General features: G+C 52.6%; 1 protein-coding gene across 1 annotated transcript in view; it reads left to right on the forward strand.

The window, feature by feature from the left end:
• Positions 1-2,588: 2,588 nt before the first annotated feature.
• The window catches only part of PTPN5 (protein tyrosine phosphatase non-receptor type 5), a 51,243-nt gene continuing 33,444 nt past the window's right edge, over positions 2,589-20,387 (forward strand). The window contains exon 1 of the mRNA XM_029061802.1: positions 2,589-2,683. The gene's annotated coding sequence lies outside the window, so the exon portion shown is untranslated. The remainder of the gene's footprint in view (positions 2,684-20,387) is intronic.

The following is a 20,387-nucleotide window of genomic DNA, read 5'->3' on the forward strand; positions in this document are numbered from 1 at the left end:
TAACTCATCTGTAAAATGTCTCTATCCCAGCACTTAGAACAGTACTTGGCACATAGTAAACGCTTAACAAATATAATAATAATAATAATAATAATAATTCTGTCCCCACGGGCAGTGCCAGGTTTTAGGATTGGTGGCCAGAGATACAGTCAAACTCGAGGCAGAAAGGCCCGGTACCATGGAGACTGGAAAGACCCTCCACGCTGACTCTCCAGGTGGGATCCATCAATCAATAAGATTCATTCAGTACCTACTCTCTGCAGAACACCCTACTATATGCTTGGGAGAGTATAATAGAGCCAGTCACCATGATCCCTGCCCTCATTCAATCACTGGTATTTACTGAGCTCTTTCTTTGAGCAGAGCACTGTATTAAGCACTAGGGAAAGTACAGTACAACAGACAAGATCCCTCCCCTCAAGGAGCTTACAGTCTGAGGAGGGGAGACAGTAAAATAAATTACAGTTAGGGGAAATGGGAGTGGATAAAATTAGGAAGGTAAGGGCTGTGGGGCTGGAAGTGAGGAAAATATCAAGTGCTTAAAGGGGACAGATGCTTTCCCTCCTCCCGAGCTCACTCAATCACTGGTATTTATTAAGGGTTTACTGGGTGCTGAGCACTGTGCTAAGCACCGCGGAAAGTACAAAGGGCCCGTTTCCCGTGCTTTTGGCCTCTGCACGCTTTTTCCTATCCCTGCTCCCATCCTTCTCCTTGCCTCCACCTTCCTCTCCCTCCTCCTTCTCCTCGTCTTCTTGGCAGGGGCAGCTGGAGAGGTTGAGGGGAGGAAGGGGTCGGGGGGGACCTCGGAGCTGGTAGCCACCCTCCCTTGGGGCCTTGGGGGTCCCCGGGGGTCGTCTGGAGGGTCTGAGCAGGGAACCTCGGAGGGAACTCTGGAGGAGCGAGCGGGGACAAGTCAGGGACACCTTCGGTACCCCCTCAGCCAAAGACAGCAGGGGGTGGTCCTGCGGGAGGCCGGTCTCTGCGTGGGAGGGCGAGCCATCCGCCTCCGTGTGACACGCGTGGAACATGTCCGCCTCTGGGTAGTAAGGGGGGTGTCATGTGATGCCGGGTGACCTTGGGGGAGGAGGGAGGGTCTCTCCTGGGGGAAGAAAGCGCACGTTTCTGCCTCTGGAGGGGGTGGATGGGTGGGGAGGGGGGTCTCTCCTTCACCGCATCTCCTTCTCTCTACCTCTGGGCCGGGCCTCCTCCTCCTCCTCTTTTCCCTCCTTCTTCTCCTCCTCACCGTCCTCCTCCTTCCCCTCCTCCTTTTCTTCCTCTTCCTCCTCCTCACCCGCCTCCTCCTCACCCGCCTCCTCCTCCCCCTCCTCCTCCTCCCCCTCCTCCTCCCCTTCCTCCTCCTCCTGTTTTCCCTCCTCCTTCTCCTCCTCCTCCTCCCCATCTTCCTCTTCCTCCTCCTCTTTCTTCCCCTCCTCCTCCTCCCCTTCCTCCTCCTCCTCCTCTTTCTCCTCTTCCTCCCCCCCCCTCTTTCTCCTCTTCCTCCCCTCCCTCCTCCTCCTCCCTCTCCTCCTCCTTCCCCTCCTCCTTTTCTTCCTCCTCCTCCTCCTTCCCCTCCTCTTTTTCTTCCTCTTCCTCCTCCTCCTCCTCCTGCTGCCTCTTGCAGCCGGGCCCTGGGGGGAGGAAAAGCATGAATGAAATGGATGCTGCTGCCGGCCCCCTGCCCTCCCTCCCCCGCTTCCTCCCTCCTCCCACGGCCCCTCCCCCCGCTTTCCCCTCCCCATCCCCCAGGGAGTCAGGGAAGCGGGGGGTGGGGGGAGGAGGAAGAGAGGGAGGGGGGAGGAGGGGAGGTCTGCCTGCCCCCCGCCCCCCGGCCCCTGCGCCATTCCCGGGGAGCCGGAGACCCCGCCCGGGGAGGAAGGCGGGGGGGAGTTGGGCGGGGGTGGGGGGGGGGGGGAGAAGGGGCGGCCGTGCTGGCCAAAGTCAGCCTCCACTGGACAGCGGCCCGGGGACACGGACACGGGGACACGCGGACGCACGGACATACGGACACACGGACACGCCGCCACACAGACACCCGGACAAGCCCAGGGAAACCCGCAGACCAACCCTGGCCGCACACCCACTCACACACACACACACGACACACACATAGACACGCATTCAGACACAGGCACAGACAGACAAGACCCACAGAGACACACGCAGAGACAGGCGCGCACACAGACGCGCACAACCAGAGAGGCTTTCCTTCCGGACAGACGCACAGACCGCCACCCGCGCAGACCCCCGAAAACCACCCATCCGCCCACCCATCCATCTATCCATCCATCCATCCACCCATCCATCCACCTATCCATCCACCCATCCATCCATCCATCCACCCATCCATCCATCCACCCACCCATCCATCCACCCACCCATCCATCCACCCATCCATCCATCCATCCATCCATCCATCCATCCATCCATCCATCCATCCATCCATCCATCCATCCATCCATCCATCCATCCACCTATCCATCCACCCATCCGTCCATCCGTCCGTCCGTCCAACCATCACCCATCCATCCCTCCATCCATCCACCCACCCATCTATCCACCCACCCATCCAGCCACCCACCCACCCATCCCTCCACCGCCCCTCCCCACGGAGACACAGAGCCCCCCGCGCCCCCGGTTTCTGGCTGTCCGTCCCGTCCCCGTCGCGCTCGGGTCCCGCTGTCCGGTGAGTGCGACCCCTGGGTCCTCGCCTTTTGTCTGGGTCCCGGAGGGTGGGCGGAGGTCGGAGGGGGCGCGGCTGGGTGCCCGCCGCCGGGGTCCCCTCTCGGGCCCTGGGGAGGGGAGGGGACCCGGGAGAGGGGATCCGGGAAGGGGGGATCCGACCTCTCCGGCGCAGCCTCCGGACAGGACCGGCCCGTCGCCCTCCTCCCCCTCCTCCTCGTCCTCCTGGTCGGGGCCGGGGGGTCTCCTGGGTCCCCCGGCGAGGACCCCCGGGCTCGGGGCGCTGTCCTCGGTCCCCCGCGCGGCCGGTGGGGCGCGCCCCGAGGGTCCCGGGCCTGGACGGGGCGAGGGGCGGCGGGGTGCCCGCCTCCCCGGGCGCGCCCGTGCCCACGCCTCCGCCTCCCCCTTGCTGCGCCCCGGCCGCCGCCCGCTCGGCTTGCTTCGTTCCCGCGCCCGCGGCCCCCTCCCCAGCGGCGGCCGGGACCCCCGCCGTCGCCCGCCCCTCCCCTCCGACCGAGTCCGGGACCCGTTGGCTCCGGGAGGGGAGGCGGGCCGCGGAGGGCCCGCTCGGGGCGCAGGGAGCCCGGCCGGGGCGCACAGAGGCCGGTTAGGGCGCGGAGGGGCCGCCTGGGCCGCAGGGAGGCCGGTTAGGGCGCAGAGGGGCCGCCTGGGGCTCGGAGAGGCCAATTAGGGCGCAGAGAGGTCGGCTGGGGTGCAGAGAGGCCGGCTAGGGCGCAGAGGGGCCAGTTAGGGCGCACAGAAACTGCCTGGGGTGCAGAGGGACTGCCTGGGACGCAGAGAGTCCGGTTAGGGCGCGGAGGGACTGCCTGGCGCGCAGAGAGGTCGGTTAGGGCACAGAGAGGTCTACTGGGGCTCGGAGAGGCTGCCTGAGGCGCAGGGGGGCTGCCTGGGGCACAGAGAGGCTGGGTAGGGCTCAGAGAGGCTGTCTGGGGTGCAGAGAGGCCGGCTGGGGTGCAGAGAGCCTGACTGGGGCGCAGAGAGCCTGGCTGGGGTGCAGAAAGGGTACCCGGGGCGCAGAGAGCCTGGCTGGGGTGCAGAAAGGCTGCCCGGGGCACAGAGAGCCTGGCTGGGGTGCAGAGAGGCTGCCTGGGGAGCAGAGAGCCTGGCTGGGGCGCAGAGAGGCTGCCCGGGGTACAGAGAAACAGGCTAGGGAGCAAAGAGGAGCCCGGGGTCCCTCCAGGAGCCGGAGCAGGCTCTGGTGGAGGGCGCCTTCGCCCTTCGCTCTGCTCCACACCTGGCAGTCCGAATGATCCCTGGGTTGTTATAATAATAATAATGGTATTTATTAAGCACTTACTATGTGCCGGGCGCTGTACTAAGTGCTGGGTCTCAGAGAGGTCAGTTAGGGCGCAAAGGGGCTGCCTGGCACGCAGAGAGGTCTGCTGGGGCGCAGAGAGGCCGGTTAGGGTGCAGAGAGGTCTGCTGGGGCGCGGAGAGGCTGACTGAGGCGCGGGCGGATCCGAGAAAATTGGGTTGGACACAGACCCTGTCCCAGGTGGGGCTCACAGTCTCCGTCCCCATTTTACAGATGAGGGAACTGAGGCACAGAGAAGTTAAGTGACTTGCCCAAAGTCACACAGCTGGCAAGCGGCGGAGCCGGGATTAGAACCCACGACCTCTGACTCCCAAGCCCCGGCTCTCTCCACTACGCCATGCCGCTTCTCACCGGCTCACCATCCTGCCAGCCCTCCGGCCTGGGCTTCCTGCGCCCGGCCTCCAAGCCGTCAGGCCCCTACAACGGCCATCCCTTCTCTGCCCAACCACCTCCTTCCCCGCCACCCCGGCCCCCCGGGCCACGATTCCCCTTCTTTATCTGGTCCAAGCCCCGGAGGTGGCTACTCCGTAAACGCTTGGGCCTGTTTGCCCCAGGTTGGGGGCGGGCCACGGCTCCCAGATTTCCGAGAGATTGTCAGCAGGATCTTCCTTTAGAATGTGAGCTCCCTGTGGGCAGGAAAATGTATTTTGCTTCTGTTATACTTTCCCAAGGCTTAATACATAATAATCATTCTGGTATTTGCTAATTCCTTGCTATGGGCCCAGCCCAGTGCTAAGGGTAGGCGTAGGTGCAGGGAAGCCGCGTGGCTCAGTGGAAAGAGTCCGGGCTTGGGAGTCAGAGGTCATGGGTTTGAATCCCGGCTCTGCCACTTGGCAGCTGTGTGACCTTAGGCAAGTCATTTAACTTCTCTGTGCCTCAGTGACCTCATCTGTAAAAGGGGGATAAGACTGTGAGCCTCACGTGGGACAGCCTGATTACCCTGTATCTACCCTAGCGCTTAGAACGGTGCTTGGCACGTAGTAAGCGCTTAACAAATACCCAACATTATTATTGTTAGTATAATTAGATAAGACACAGTCCCATGTGGGGCTCACGGTCTGAGGGGAAGGGAGGGCAGGTATTTTATCCCCACTTTACAGATAAGGAAACTGAGGCCCAGAGAAGTTAAGTCACTTGCCCTAGCCCACGCAACATGGAGGTAGGATAGAAGCAGCGTGGCTCAGTGGAAAGAGCCTGGGCTTCGGAGTCAGAGGCCACGGGTTCGACTCTCGGCTGTGCCACTTGTCAGCTGTGGGACTGTGGGCGAGTCACTTCACTTCTCTGTGCCTCAGTGACCTCATCTGTAAAATGGGGATTAACTGTGAGCCTCACGTGGGACAACCCGATTCCCCTGTATCTCCCCCAGCGCTTAGAACGGTGCTCTGCACATAGTAAGTGCTTAACAAACACCAACATTATTATATGGGACTAAAACCCACGTCTCTTGACTCCCGTGCTTTTCCCACTAGGTCTTGGCATTCGGGGCTTGGTATTCAGTACACCCCAGTGATTGATTGACAGAGAGGTGGACCCCTAGATTTTGGCTTAGAGCTCGATGCCATGTTGATGCCGCAGGCTCGCTGTGGGCAGGGAATGTCACTGTTTATTGTTGTACCATACTTTCCCAAGCGCTTAGTATAGTGCTCTGCACACAATAAACGCTCAATAAATAAGATTGAATGAATCAATGAAGGTGGTGGTTGCCCTGATCTTTTTGTTTCTTTACCTGCACTGAAAAGTAGGAAGTCAGTTAGTTCATCAGTGGTATTTACTGAACAATTATTGTGTGCAGAGCCCTGTGCTATAGGCTTGTACCACCAATTTTATAGCGGTATTTGTTAAGCGGTATTTGTTAAGTGGTATTTGTTAGGAGATGCAGGGTGGCTCAGTGGAAAGAGCACGGGCTTGGGAGCCAGAGGTCATGGGTTCTAATCCTGGCTCCGCCACTTGTCAGCTGTGTGATTTTGGGCAAGCCACTTAACTTCTCTGGGCCTCAGTGACCTCATCTGTAAAATGGGGATGAAGACTGTGAGCCCCACATGGGACAACCTGATCAACTTGTTTCCCCCCAGCGCTTAGAACAGTGCTTTGCACATCGTAAGCGCTTAACAAGTACCACCATTATTATGAAGTACTTATTATGTGCTACTAAGTGCCAGGGTATTTACAGGCTAATCAAGTTGGACCCAATCCATGTCCCACCTGGGGCTCCCAGTCTTAATCCCCATTTTACAGATGAGGTAACTGAGGCACAGAGAAGCTAAGCGACTTGTCCAAGGTCACACAGCAGTCTGCCTTCCCCTCTGATTGGGTTATCCGCCCCTTCATCACTGCCAACAGTAACAATGATAATAATGATGATGGTATTTGTAAAGTGCTCACTATGTACCAGGCACTGTGCTAAGCGTTGGGGTGCCAATTCACTCAGGCCAAAATGTCCCTCCTTCAAGGATCCCGGGGAGCAGCAGTAGCAGAAACAGCATCCTGAGAAGCAGCACGGTGCAATGGTTAGATCCCCCAGGCCTAGGAGTCAGAAGGTCATTGGTTCTAATCCTGGCGCTGCCACTTGTCTGTTATGTGACCTTGGACAAGTCACTTTACTTCTCTGTGCCTCAGTTACTTCATCTGTAAATTGGGGATTAAGACTGTGAGCCCCAGTGGGACAGGAACTTTGTCCCAACCTGATTCGCTTATATCCACCCCAGCACTTAGGATAGTGCTTGTCACATAGTAAGAGCTTAACAAATGCCACAGTTATCAGTATTAGCATCCTCCGTCTGCGGTGGATGTGCGTAATATTTGCCAGGGCTTGCTTTGGGTCGGGCAGTTCATAGCCTTGGCACCTCCAGCCTCACTCTCTCACCTGACTCTCCCGGCGGGCTGGACTGTGCTAATATAACTCTGACTCCTCCATCGTGAATGAAACCTTCCTCCTCTCATGGTTTCCTGGGGCGAACGGAGTTAGAGGGAAGATTCTAACTTCCCCGAGAAGCAGCATGGACTAATGGATAGACCAGGGGCCTGGGAGCCAGAAGGTCCTGGGTTCTAATCCCAGCTCTGCCACTTGCTTGCTGGGTGACCTTGAGCAAGCCACTTCACTTCTCTGGGCCTCAGTTACCTCAACTGTAGAATGGGGATTAAGAGTGCGAGCCCCATGTGGGGCATGGACTATTTCCAACCTGATTTACTTGTATCTACGCCCAGCACTTAGTACGATTCCTGGCCCTTAGTAAGTGCGCAACAAAATACCCTAAAGGAAAAAGAGTCGCGGAGATTGGATCCCTCCGAGGGTGACCATCACTCTGTTCTTCCCAGAACGCTGTGCACACGGTCAGTCAAAATCCTGGACTGCCTTGGTCTCCTTCGATCTGGTGTTACGAGCTAATCGGGTTGAACACAGTCCACGTCCCACATGGGGCTCACAGTCTTAATCTCCATTTTATAAGCGAGGGAACGGAAGCACAAAGAAGTGATATGATTCGCCCAAAGTCACCCACAGCAAATGAGTAACGGATCCGGGATTAGAACCCAGGCCCTTCTGACCTCCCAGGCCCGGGTTCTTTCCAGTAGGCCGTGCTGCTTCTCGATTCCTTAGCTCCATTCACATACACCTGCTTGCTTTAGCTTCCGCCTAATTTTCCCACAGCTTCACTCACCCCGCTCTCTGCTCCGAAACTCCCCCCTCAGCTTTACCTGCCAAAGACCCTTCCTGTCCTCCTCCTTCCCGTTTTTTTCTGGAGTTTCACTTTCTGTCCCAAAGCTTTCCCTCGATAGTGAGAACATAATTCCCCCTGCAAATCCCAGCTTCCAAGCAACTCACACATTCCATAACACACAAGAAACACAAACAGAAAATCTGTTCGGAGAAAACCTCAGAAGCTTGATTAGCAATGTTAATGACTTTGAAAGCTCAGCAGGAAACTCAGAATGAGGGCTGGGTCCTTTAGTGTCTTTTCATTCATTAAAATGGGGGTCAGAAGAGGACATTTCGAAGTTTAAGCAGCTCCCGGGACGAATAGACTTCAGATGGATTAACTTGGTGACTGGTAACCAGATTTTCTCTCTATTTATTTGTTAGCTTGCGGAAGCTCTTGCAATAATGATTGTGAATGTACACGCTCACGTGCTTTGGTGAGAACGTCCATGTTACCGAGTTCTTTATGCCAGTCTGACCCGTTTTGCGTAATGACTGGCCCAGAGTTCCATGAATGGGGTCATTAACTGATGGTATTTGGTGATATTGAAAATAATTAGGCCAGTGTTGGTGGGAGAGTACTTTGTCTGGCTGGACTGTTGTTCTGACCCAGAATGATCATTCTTGCTTTCTTCTGTTCTTTCTGCAGAATGCTGTGTGCCCTAGAGTTTTCAGTTCCCATTGACCAAGATCTGGGGCTCGGTTATGCTTTGGGGTAATCTCAGCTTCTCGGTGAAGAAATCAATCATCTTTATGGAGCACTTACTGTGTGCTGAGCACTGTATCAAGCGCTTGGGAGAGTATAGTGTAACAGAGTTGGTAGACACGTTCCCCATCCACGCAAGAGAAGCGGCGTGGCTTAGCGGGAAGGGCACGGGCTTGGGAGTCAGAGGACGTGGGTTCTAATCCTGGCTCTGCCACTTGGGGGCTGTGTGACTTCGGGCAAGCCACTTCACTTCTCTGTGCCTCAGTTACCTCATCTGTAAAATGGCGATTAAGACTGTGAGCCCCGAGTGGGACAACCTGATTACCATGTAATAATGTTGGTATTTGTTAAGCGCTTACTATGTGCAGAGCACTGTTCTAAGCGCTGGGGTAGATACAGGGTCATCAGGTTGCCCCACGTGCGGCTCACAATTAATCCCCATTTTACAGATGAGGTAACTGAGGCACAGAGAAGTGAAGTGACTTGCCCACAGTCACACAGCTGACAAGTGGCAGAACCGGGAGTCGAACTCATGACCTCTGACTCCGAAGCCCAGGCTCTTTCCACTGAGCCACGCTGCTTCCCCAGGGCCTAGAACACTGCTTGGCACATAGTAAGCGCTTAACAAAGACCATAATTAATTAATGCCTGGCCCAGAAGAGGCGCTTAACAAATACCATTAAAAAATAATAAAACCACGAGACGGGCTTACAGTCTAGAGGGGGAGACAGGCATTAATATAAATAAATACATTACAGGTGTGGATATAAGTGGGGTGGCGCTGAGGAGGGTGTGAATAAAAGGTCCAAATCCAAGTGCGAGGATGAGGCAGAAGGGAAGGGGCGAAGAGGAAATGAGGGTTGAGCTGGGGAAAGCCTCTTGAAGGAGATGTGCTTTTAATGAGTTTTTGAAGGTGGGGAGAATGATCCGTCTGTCAAGTTTGAAGAAGGAGCGTGTTCCAGCTAAAGGCAGGATGTAGGTTAGGGATCAGTCAGTCAGTCGATCTGTCACTCATATTTATTAAGTGCTTAGTCAATTGTATTTATCGAGCACTTACTGCGTGCAAAGCACTGTACTAAGTATTTGCAGAGTGCGATATAACAAACACATTTCATTCATTCATTCAATCATATTTATTGAGCCCTTACTGTGTCCTTGCCCACAGTGAGCTTACAGTCCATTCATTCATTCATTCAATCGTATTTATTGAATGCTTACTGTGGGCAGAGCATTGTACTAAGCGCTTGGGAGAATCCAAGAAAACAATTAATAGGCACATTCCCTGCCCACAAGGAGCTTACAGTCTAGAAGGAGGGAGACAGACATTACTAAGCACTTATTGTATGCACATCATTTGGGTAAGTGCAATAGAACAATAAACGAACATATTGCCTGTCCACAATGAGCGTAGAGTCAAGAGTGGGAGGAGATAGACATTAATATAAATGAATAAATTAAAGATATAAGCATTAGTGCTGTGGGGCTGGGAAGGGGGAAGAACAAAGGGAGCAAGTGAGGGAGGCCAGAAGGGATTGGGAGAAGAGGAAAGGGGAGTTTAGTCAGGGAAGGGCTCTTGGAGGAGATGGGCCTTCGGTAAGGTTTTGAAGAGGGGAGAGAGTAATTGTCTGTCAGATTTAAGGAGGGAGGACATTCCAGGCCGGAGGCAGGACATAGGCCAGAGGTCATCGGGGAGACAGGCAAGATCAGGGCACAGTGAGAAGCTTGGCACTAGAGGAGCAAAGTGTTGGGAGTTTCAGGCCAGAGGCAGGATGTGGGATAGGGATCGGTGGCAAGACGATCGAGGCACAGTGAGAAGGTTAGCATTAGAGGAGCGAAACGTGCGAATTGTAGCAGGAGAGTAGAGAGGTGAGGTAGGAGGGGGCAAGGTGAATGAGTGCTTTAAAGCCAATGGTGAGGAGTTTTTGTTCGATGCAGAGGTGGATGGGCAACCAACCACTGGAGTTTTTTGAGGAGGGGGGTGTCATGCCTTGAACCATTTTTTGTAGAAAAATGATCCGGGCAGCAGAGTGGAGTAGGGGAGAGGCAGGAGGCTGGGAGGTCAGCAAGGAGGCTGACGCAGTAGTCCAGGCGGGATAGGATGAGCAACTGTTTTAAAGTGGCAGCAGATTGGATGGAGAAGAAAGGACGGATTATAGCAATGTTGTGAAATTGGGACCGACGGGGTTTAATTCTTCCCAAGCTTACTGTGTGCAATGCACAGTACTAAGTACTCGGGAGAGTACAATATAGCAGAGTTGGTAAACATGTCCTCTGCCCACAGCCTGAAAGAGGAGACAGATATTAATATACATATAACTGATGCTAAATAATTATAAAATTAATACAAATAAATAAATTGCAGAGAGGTACGTAAGTCCTGTGGGGCTGAGGGAGGGGTGATTGATGATGATGGTACTTGTTAAACGTTTACTATGTGCCAAGCACCGTTCTAATAATAACGTTGGTATTTGTTAAGCGCTTACAATATGCCGAGCACTGTTCTAAGCGCTGGGGTAGATACAGGGTAGTGAGGTTGTCCCGCGTGAGGCTCGCGGTTAATCCCCATTTTACAGATGAGGTAACTGAGGCACAGAGAAGTTAAGTGACTTGCCCACAGTCACACAGCTGACGTGGCAGAGCCGGGATTCGAACTCATGACCCAGACACAAGGTAATCAGGTTGTCCCACGCGGGGCTCACAGACTTAATCCCCATTTTACAGATGAGGTAACCGTGGCACAGAGAAGTTAAGTGACTTGCCCAAGTCACGCAGCTGACAAGTGGCGGAGCCGGGATTAGAACCCACGACCTCTCTCTCCCAAACTCACGCTCTAGTGCAAGGGTGATGCAGAGGGAGTGTGAGAAGAGAAAACGAAGGGTTTAGTCGGGGAAGGCCTTTTGGAGGAGAACTGTGTTTGAAGGTGAGGAGAGTGAGAGTCTGTCAGATAGGAGGAGGGACAATAATCCAGGCCAGAGGCAGGACGTGGGCAAGGGGTCAATAGCGAGACAGACAAGATCGAGGTAGAGTGAGAAGGTTGGCGTTAGAGGAGTGAAGTGTGCAGGCTGGGTTGTAGTAAGAAATTAGGGAGGTAAGGTAGGAGGGGGTCAGGTGACTGAGTGCTTTGAAGAGGATAGAAAGACGTTTTGTTTGATGTGGTGATGGGCAACCACTGGAGGTTCTTGAGGAGCGGGCGCACGAGGACTGAATGGTTTTATAGAAAATTGATCCGAACAACAAAGTGAAGTATGGACTGGAGCAGGGAGAGACAGGAGGCAGAGATGCAGCAATCAGGTCGGGATAGGAGAAGTGCTTGGATCAACAGGGTAGCATTCATTCAATCATATTTATTGAGCGCTTACCGTGTGCAGAGCACTGTACTAAACGCTTGGAACGGACAGTTGGGCAACAGATAGAGACAATTCCTGCCCAGCCACGGGCTCGCAGTCTAGGTTCTTCGGGGGTGGCGGATGGGGAAGGGTGCAGGAAAATTTCTGGGTTGGGGTCCCTGGGGGGAGAGGTAGTTGGAGCAGAGGTAACCAGTCAGGGCATCCCCGAGGGGGTGGTGGTTGGTAGAAGCAGCAGGATCTCGTGGATAGGGCACGGGCTTGAGAGTCAGAGGTCATGGGTTCAAAACCTGGCTCCGCTTCACTTCTCTGGGCCTTCAACTGCAAAATGGGGATTAAGACTGTGAGACCCGTTCTTTCTCTTACTTGGACTATGAGTCCCTTGTGGGACATGGACTGTGTCCAGCCTGATTATCTTATGTCCACCCCAACGCTTAGCACAGTGCCCAGCACATAGTAAGTGCTTAGCAAATACCTTTAAAAAGCAAGAGGACTCAGTGTCTGTTCTCTCTTCCACTTCGACTGTGAGCCCCACGTGGCACCTGATTATCAGCTCTAGCAGTTCTCTAGACTTCTGGTCTACCTGATCTAGCCCCATTTGGGGGCTGATTCGTGAAATTTTACCTATATGGAGTGAACAGGTCACTGTCCCTGACCGCTCCCCGGATGTAAGGAAGATAAAGAGAATTGTTATTCTGACCCTATTCTCCAAGCATATCAACTTCACATGACTGGATAAATGTTTCCTCATAAACAACTTCCCAAACACTTACCACAGTGTGGTAAGTACCCAGTAGGAGCTCAAAAAACCATAATTCTTGCTTAGTAATTATTGCTATTGCTGCTTAACCGCAGAGGAAAGCACCTGACCTTTGGCTTCCAGGCCTTCCATCAGCTCTCTCCCTTATTTATCTACTCTCTACTCCCATTACATCCCAGTTTACACTCTTCATTCCTCTTAAACTAATCTCATTGTGCCTCATTCTTGTCTCTCCCTCCTCTGCCCACTGCTCCCTCCTGCCTGGAACTCCCTCCTCCTTCAAACCGCCAGACCCCAGCTCTCCTCATCTTCAAAACCCTCCTGTGAAATCGTGCCTCCTCCAGGAGGCGTTCCATGATTCGTGTTTCTCTTCCCCTGGTTACATCCTCCCCCACCTCCCACTTCAGCACTTTGTCTCAACTCTATGCTTACACTCCTACACTCCCTTGTAATCCCTTCATTTTACACACTCTACTGCTTACACACTCACTCCTCCCCATACCCCTCTTCCCATCTCCTCTTCCTCCCATCTCTAACTTATTTTATTTATCTAATTTATTTTGGCTGTCTCCCCTGATAGATTGTAAGCTCCTTTAGAGCCATCATAAACTTCCAAGTGCTTAGCACAGTGCTCTGCATGTAATAATGATAGTATTTGTTAAGCGCTTACTAGGTGCCAAGCAGTGCTGGATAAAGACCACTAATTGTATAATGTCAGAAAGACAGCTCCGCCACTTATCTGCTGTGTGACCTCGGGCAAGTCGCCTAACTTCTCTGTGCCTCAGTTACCTCATCTAGAAAATGGAGATTAAGGCTGTGAGCCTTACGTGGGACGACCTGGTTACCTTGTATCTACTCCAGCGCTTAGAACAGGGCTTGTCACACAGTAAGCGCTTAACAAATACCAACATTATTATTATTATTATTATTATTATTATTATGTAGGACATGGACTTTGTCCAACCTAATTACCTTGTACTTATTCCAGTATTTGGAACAGTGCCTTCCACATAGTAAGCGCTTACCAAATGCCACTAAAAAAGTCAGCGGACCTGGCTTCTAATTGTTTCTCCTTCACTTGCCTTGGGTAAGTCACTTAACTTCTCTGTACATCTGTTTCCTTATCCATAAAATGGAGATGAAATACCTCTTCTCCCTTCCCCTTAGACTGTGAGCTTCATGTGGGTCGGGGTTTGTCTGACCTGATTATTCTGTCTCTACCTCCAGTGCTTAGTACAATGCTTGGCACATACCATAATTATGATTTTTATTATGCCATATTGCTTCCCTAGGGTTGTCTTCGAGGCTGGCCCTAAAAAGCTCTCTGAGAGATGAGAATTTCTCTTTCACTTGTACACTTCCCACCCCCCACCTGTAAGACTGTAGACACTAAGCTCTCTTGGGCAGGAAATGTGTCTGTTCTATTGTTAGATTGTACTCTCCCAAGCGCTTAGTACAATACTCTGCACACAGTAATCGCTCAATGAATACGACTGACTGACTATTGGAAATGGCCAATTGGATCCTGACAGGTCACGGCAAAGCGGCCAGCAGCCAACGGGCTCCTGTGGGCCCGGCGGAAGCCGATGACGATGTTGTGCCGAGAGCCGCCTGGATACTCCCGGAGCAGGCCCTGGCAACATTTTGTTGTTGCCGTGCCAACCTGCGAGGGGAGAGGGAGGGAGGGAGAGAGGACCCGGCGGGGACTCCACTCCTGGAGGGATCCCTGCTGCCTCTCCTGGATCCGGACCGCCCTAGCTGCTTCTGGGGGGCTCGAGGGCACTGCCACAGGGAGGCCCAGAGAAGCAGCCTGTAAAAGTAGGGGTCCAGAGGGGCAATTCAGAGCAAGAGCCGGTAGCGTGGCATGATGTGGTGGATGGAAAGTAGGCCTGGGAGTCAGAAGGTCATGATTTCTAATCCCTGCTCCCCTGCTTGCCTGCTGGGTGACCGTGGTCAGGTCACTTCTCTGTGCCTCAGTTACCTCATCTGTTACATAGGGATTGAGACTGTGAGCTCCATGATGGGCAGGGACTGTGTCCAACCCAATTTGCTTGTATTCACCCCAGCCCGTAGAAGAGTGTCTGGCATAAAGTAAGCGCTTAACAAATGCCATGATGATGATGGTGGAGATGAGGGGGTGGGGCGAACTGGGTGGGGTGTGACCCCCCCCCCAGCTCTCCAGCCCATGTGATCCCACCCTCCCCAGAGGTAATCATGTGACACCCTCCTGCCCGTGTGGTAGGGATGGGTGATTTCGCCCCCACCACCCCAGAGGGGACTGTGCGCCAAACTCATTTGTTTAGCTTCTGGGCTCCCTTTCTCCCCTTCTCCCATGGTTCTGGAGTTCGATTAGACCAAAGCCTTTTCTGAGAGACAGGTTTCACACCTCTGTTTTTGCTCTACCTCCAGGTATAATTCTAGTGAAACATGGAATCATAGGGGGGTCCCTTTCTGACCCAAGTCAGATCTTACCAAAAATGGATTTTATAGTGAAGAATTTTATCCCAACCCCATCATCTTCCAAATCTCCTGTCCGTAAGACATTGGATGAGCGAGATCGTGGATGAGGGCGATAGAAAGAGCAAGGTCCTGTCCTGCTCAAGATGCTTGGGTCTGGGGCATTCACAAGTGTCATTCAATCATATTTATTGACCGCTTACTGTGTGTAAAGCACTGTACTAAGCCCTTGGGAGACTTAAATATAACAACAAAGAGACTCATTCCTACCCACAACGAGCTCACCATCTAGAGGGGGAGACAGACATTAATATCAATAAATAAATAAAGGCGAACATACTGCAGTGTCTCCCTCGGCTGAACCGAGTCTTACTCGCTTCCATTTTTTTTTATAGTTTTTGTTAAGTGCTTACTATGTGCCAGGCACTGCACTAAGCCCTGGGGTAGATAAAAGATGATCAGATTGGACACAGTCCGTGTCTCACACGGGACTCTTAATCCTCGTTTTTCAGATGAGGTACCTGAGGCCCAGAGAAGGGAAGTGACTTGTCCAAGGTCACACAGCAGACAGGCAGCAGAGCCGGGCGAAGAACCCAGGTCCTTCTGACTCCCAGGCGCATACTCTATCCGCTAGGCCACGCTGCTTCCCTAAGGAAGACTCTAGCGGAAGAAGAAGGGGCTACAAAGAAGGACAAAGGATCGGAGAGCGAAGTTTCAGCTGGGCAGTGGTCCCAGTCGGCCCTGGCAGGTGGCTGTCTGGGTCAAAGGTGGCCAATCAGAGGCAAAAAATCATTCCTCAGCACGGCAGGAAGCCAAGGTCTGATCTCAGAGACTCGAAAAAGCGGAGCGTGGGAGAGATCAATCGGGCATATTCCATTTAGGGCGTGTTGAGCGTCTTTCCCATGCCTGGCGGGACTTCCCAGCCTTCCAGCAGCCAGATAGTGTGCTCATAATTTTAGTATTTATTAATAATAATAATACTGATGGCATTTGTTGAGCATTTATTATGTGCAAAGCACCGTTCTAAGTGCTGGGGGGCGGGGGATACAAGGTAAATCAGGCTGTCCCACCTGGGGCTCACAGTCTTAATCCCCATTTTCCAGATGAGGTAACTGAGGCACAGAGAAGTGAAATGACTTGCCCAAAGTCACACAGCTGACAAGTGGCGGAGCCGGGATTAGAACCCATGACCTCTGACTCCCAAGTGCGGGCTTTTTCCACTGAGCTAAGTGCTTGCTCTGTGCCAAGCGCTGAACTAAGCACTGGGGTAGAGTGGATAGAGCGTGGGCCTGGGAGTCCGAAGGACCTGGATTCTAATCTTGGGTCCACCACATGTCTACAGTGTGACCTTGGGCAAGTCACTTCACTTATCCGGGCCTTAGTTATCTCATCTGTAAAATGGGGATAAGAGTATGAGCCCCATGTGGGACAGGGACTGTGTCCAACCTGATTAACTGGTGCCTACCCCAGCCTTTAGAACAGTGTTTGGAACATAGTAAGTGCTTAACAAGTACCATAATAGTTGTGGTGATTATTAATTATCATCATCTGACCCACCACAGTCCCAAACAGGGGTCACAAACAGTCACAAACGGGGGTCTCATCTCTTTTACAGATGAGAAAACCGAGGCCCAGCAATGTGACTTGCCCAAGCTCACACACAGCGGGCAAGTAGCAGAGTCAGGGTTAGAACCCAGGTCCTTCTGACTCCCAGGCCCGTGCTTTTTCCACTAGGCCACGCTACTTCTCGGTAATAATCATGGTATTTGTTAAGTGCTTATAATGTGTCGAGCACTCTTGTAAGGACAGGTTAATCATGTCAGACACAGTCCCTGTCTCACATGGGGGTCCCAATCTAAGTAGGAGGGAGAACAGGTATTGCTGTCCCTATTTTACAGATGAGGAAACTGAGGCCCACTACTAAGCTTGGGCTCTTTCTACTACTCTTTCTACAAGGAGTCAGAGTAGCGCGGGTTAATCAGGTTCATTCGTTCAATCGTATTTAAGTTAATCAGGTTCATTCATTCAATCGTATTTATTGAGTGCTTCCTCTGTGCAGGGCACTGGACTAAGCGCTTGGAAAGGACAATTCGGCAACAGAGAGAGACAATCCCTGCCCAGCAACGGGCTCACAGTCTAAACGGGGGAGACGGGCAACAAAACCAAACAAGGAGCCAGGGTAGCATAGGTCAATCAGATTCATTCATACGTATTTAAGTTAATCAGGTTCATTCACTCAATCGTACTTATTGAGTGCTTACTCTGTGCAGGGCACTGGACTAAGCGCTTGGAATGGACAATTCGGCAACAGAGAGAGACAGTCCCTGCCCAGCAACGGGCTCACAGTCTAAACGGGCTCACAGTCTAAGCACTAGGCCACACTGCTCTTCTCTGTTCCCTTCCTCCGTCGAACATGGCAAGAGCTGTGAGCCAGGTCTTTCCTTTGTCACGTGGCTGGGTCATCTATCCCAGCAGTGTCATCTCCGGCCAATCAATCAACGGTATTTATTGAGTGCTTATTTCATTCAATCGCATTTATTGAGCAATTACTGCGTGCAGAGTACTCCCTTCTCCCACTCCCTTCCGCGTCGCCCTGACTTGCTCCCTTTGTTCATTCATTCATTCGATCGTATTTTTTGAGCGCTTACTAGGTTCTTCCCCCATCCCAGTCCCACATCACTAATGTACATATCTGTCATTTAGTTATTTACAGTAATGTCTATTTCCCCGCCACTCTAGTCTGTAGGCTCATTGTGGGCAGGGAATGTGTTTATTGTTATACTGTGTTTTCTCAAGTGCTTATTACAGTGCTCTGCGCACAGCAACTGCTCAATAAATACCACGGAATGAATGAATGAATGAATTCATGCCCTGACCACGAGGAATCAGGATGGCCTAGTGGAAAGAGTGTGGGCCTGGAAGTCAGAGGACCTGGGTTCTAATCCTGCCTCTGCCACTTGCTTGCTGTGTGACCTTGGGCAAGTCACTTCACTTCTCTGTGCTTCTGTTCTCCTGTTCTTCCTCCTACTTAGACTGGGAGCCCCACGCGGGACAGGGACTTAGAGAAGAGTGCCGTGGCCACCCCTCTCCTTGACTTCCACCCTGTTGTCTAGGGATGGATTATTTAATCCCTTCCTTTTCCATCCATGTCTCTAACTTTCTCTTCCCAAACTCTTAATCGTCCTCCCTTGATTACTCCTAACCAACTTCGTCTGGAAACACAAACCCATGGGGGCAATTCATTAATCAGTATATTTACTGAGTGTCTACTGTGTGCAGAGCACTGTACTAAGCACTTGGAAGAGTAGAGTAAAATCAGTAGACAGATTCTCTGCCCTCTGAGAGTCAGTCTGACGGGGTAGACAGACACTGAAACAAGGAAAGAAGGGAGAGGATTTCTGGGAATTTGGATGGCAGGAGAGGACTTTCTTGCTCTGCTCCAGTGTTTCTCTCTGTGCCCCCTCCCTCTTACGTTTATATGGGCAAGGCTAGGGTGGGGGTCGCCAGGGGCTCCTGGGAATTCTTCTGCTTGGGGTTGAGATGAATGAAGAGAAAAGATGGGTGAGGGTCGGGGGGACCAAGGGCCTGGGAGTCAGAAGGACCTGAGTTCTAATCCCAGCTCCTCCACATGTCTGAGAGAAGCAGCGTGGCTCAGCGGAAAGAGCCCCGGCTTGGGAGTCAGAGGTCATGAGTTCAAATCCCGCCTCTGCCACTTGTCAGCCGTGTGACTGTGGGCAAGTCACTTCACTTCTCTGTTACCTCAGTTACCTCATCTGTAATATGGGGATTAACTGTGAGCCTCACGTGGGACAACCTGATGACCCTGTACCTCCCCCAGCGCTTAGGACAGTGCTCTGCACATAGTAAACGCTTAACAGATACCAACATTATTATGATGATGATGTCTGCGGTGTGATCTTGGGCAAGTCATTTAACTTCTGTGGGTCTCAGTTACCTCAACTGTAAAATGAGGATCAAGGGGCTCAGCCCCATGGGGGACGGCGACTGTGTCCAACTCAATTATCTTGTATTTACCCCAGGGCTTAGAACAGTGCTTGGCACATAGTAAGCGCTTAACAAGTACCATAATAATTATTATCATTAACAAAGCTACCCCCAAACGGTGGCTTTAGGCAGAGTACCAACCCCGACCACTAGGCGGCGGCGTCGCTCCCTGTTCCCACCCTGTGCACATTGCTGCAATACCTTTAACGGCCTCTAGAGGACCCGGGACCTCCCTTCGACCCTGGGAAAACCCAGCTTGAGGTTAATCGATCAATCAATCAATCAATCAGTGCTATTTATTGAGCGCTTACTTTGTGCAGAGCGCTGTACTAAGTGCTTGAGAGAGTACAGCGCAACAGAATCAGCAGAGTTGCTCCCTGCCCGTAATGAGCTTACGGTTTAGAGGGAGGGGCAGGCATTAATATGAAAAAATCATTTAGCAGACGTAATTTAAAGATATGTACGTAAGGGCTGTGGGGTTGGGGGTGAGGCAGATAGAGAACTTCCAAAGGTCACAGACCAAGTGCCCAGACGCCGCAGATGGGAGAGCATGGGGGTGGGGAAGAGGGCTGAATCGGAAAAGGCCTTTCGGAAGAAGATGTGACCTTAATAATGCTCTGAAGGTGGAGAGCGAGGTGGATTCACGGAGCTGTGGAGGATGAGTCAGGAAGGGCTAGTTCGCCGCTCCTCTTTCCGACTCCGTGGCTTTCTTGTGTTCCGAAGAGGACGTTGCCGTTCTCTGGGGAAGGCCGACTGACAGAGAACCATGTGAAGTCGTAGGCGTCCACTCAGGCACCCCTCCCTTTTCACCTTCCCCCAGCGTGGCCTAACAGATAGAGCACCGGCCTGGGATTCATCTAATCCCGGCTCCTCTCCTTGTCTGCTGGGTGACCTTGGGAAAATCACTTCACTTCTCTGGGCCTCAGTGACCTCATCTGGAAAATGGGGATTAAGACTGTGAGCCCCATACGGGCCAGGGACTAGGTCCAACCTGATTACCTTGTATCTACCCCAGTGCTTGGAACATAGTAAGGACTGAACAAATACCAGCATCATCATCATCACCTGCTCCCCGAACCATCCTGGTGCTGGGCTCCACGTTGGTTTCCAGGCCTGGGATCGCCCCACCCCGAAGGAGGCCGGCCCGAGTCTCCCTGGGAGCTGACTGGTCGACCAGCTTGGGTGACCACCCTTAGACTTTCTCTAGACTGTAAGTTTTCCTCCGGCAGGCAACACGTCAGCAACTAAGCAGCTTGATTTAGTGGATAGAGCACGGGCTTGGGAAGCAGAAGGTCATGGGTTTTAATCCCAGCTCCGCCACATGTCTGCTGGGTGACCTTGGGCAAGTCACCTCACTTCTCTGGGTCTGTCCCCTCATCTGGAAAATGGGGGTTGAGAGTGTGAGC

The sequence above is a fragment of the Ornithorhynchus anatinus genome, chromosome 3, assembly GCF_004115215.2.
Source record: "Ornithorhynchus anatinus isolate Pmale09 chromosome 3, mOrnAna1.pri.v4, whole genome shotgun sequence".
Lineage (NCBI taxonomy): Eukaryota > Metazoa > Chordata > Mammalia > Monotremata > Ornithorhynchidae > Ornithorhynchus > Ornithorhynchus anatinus.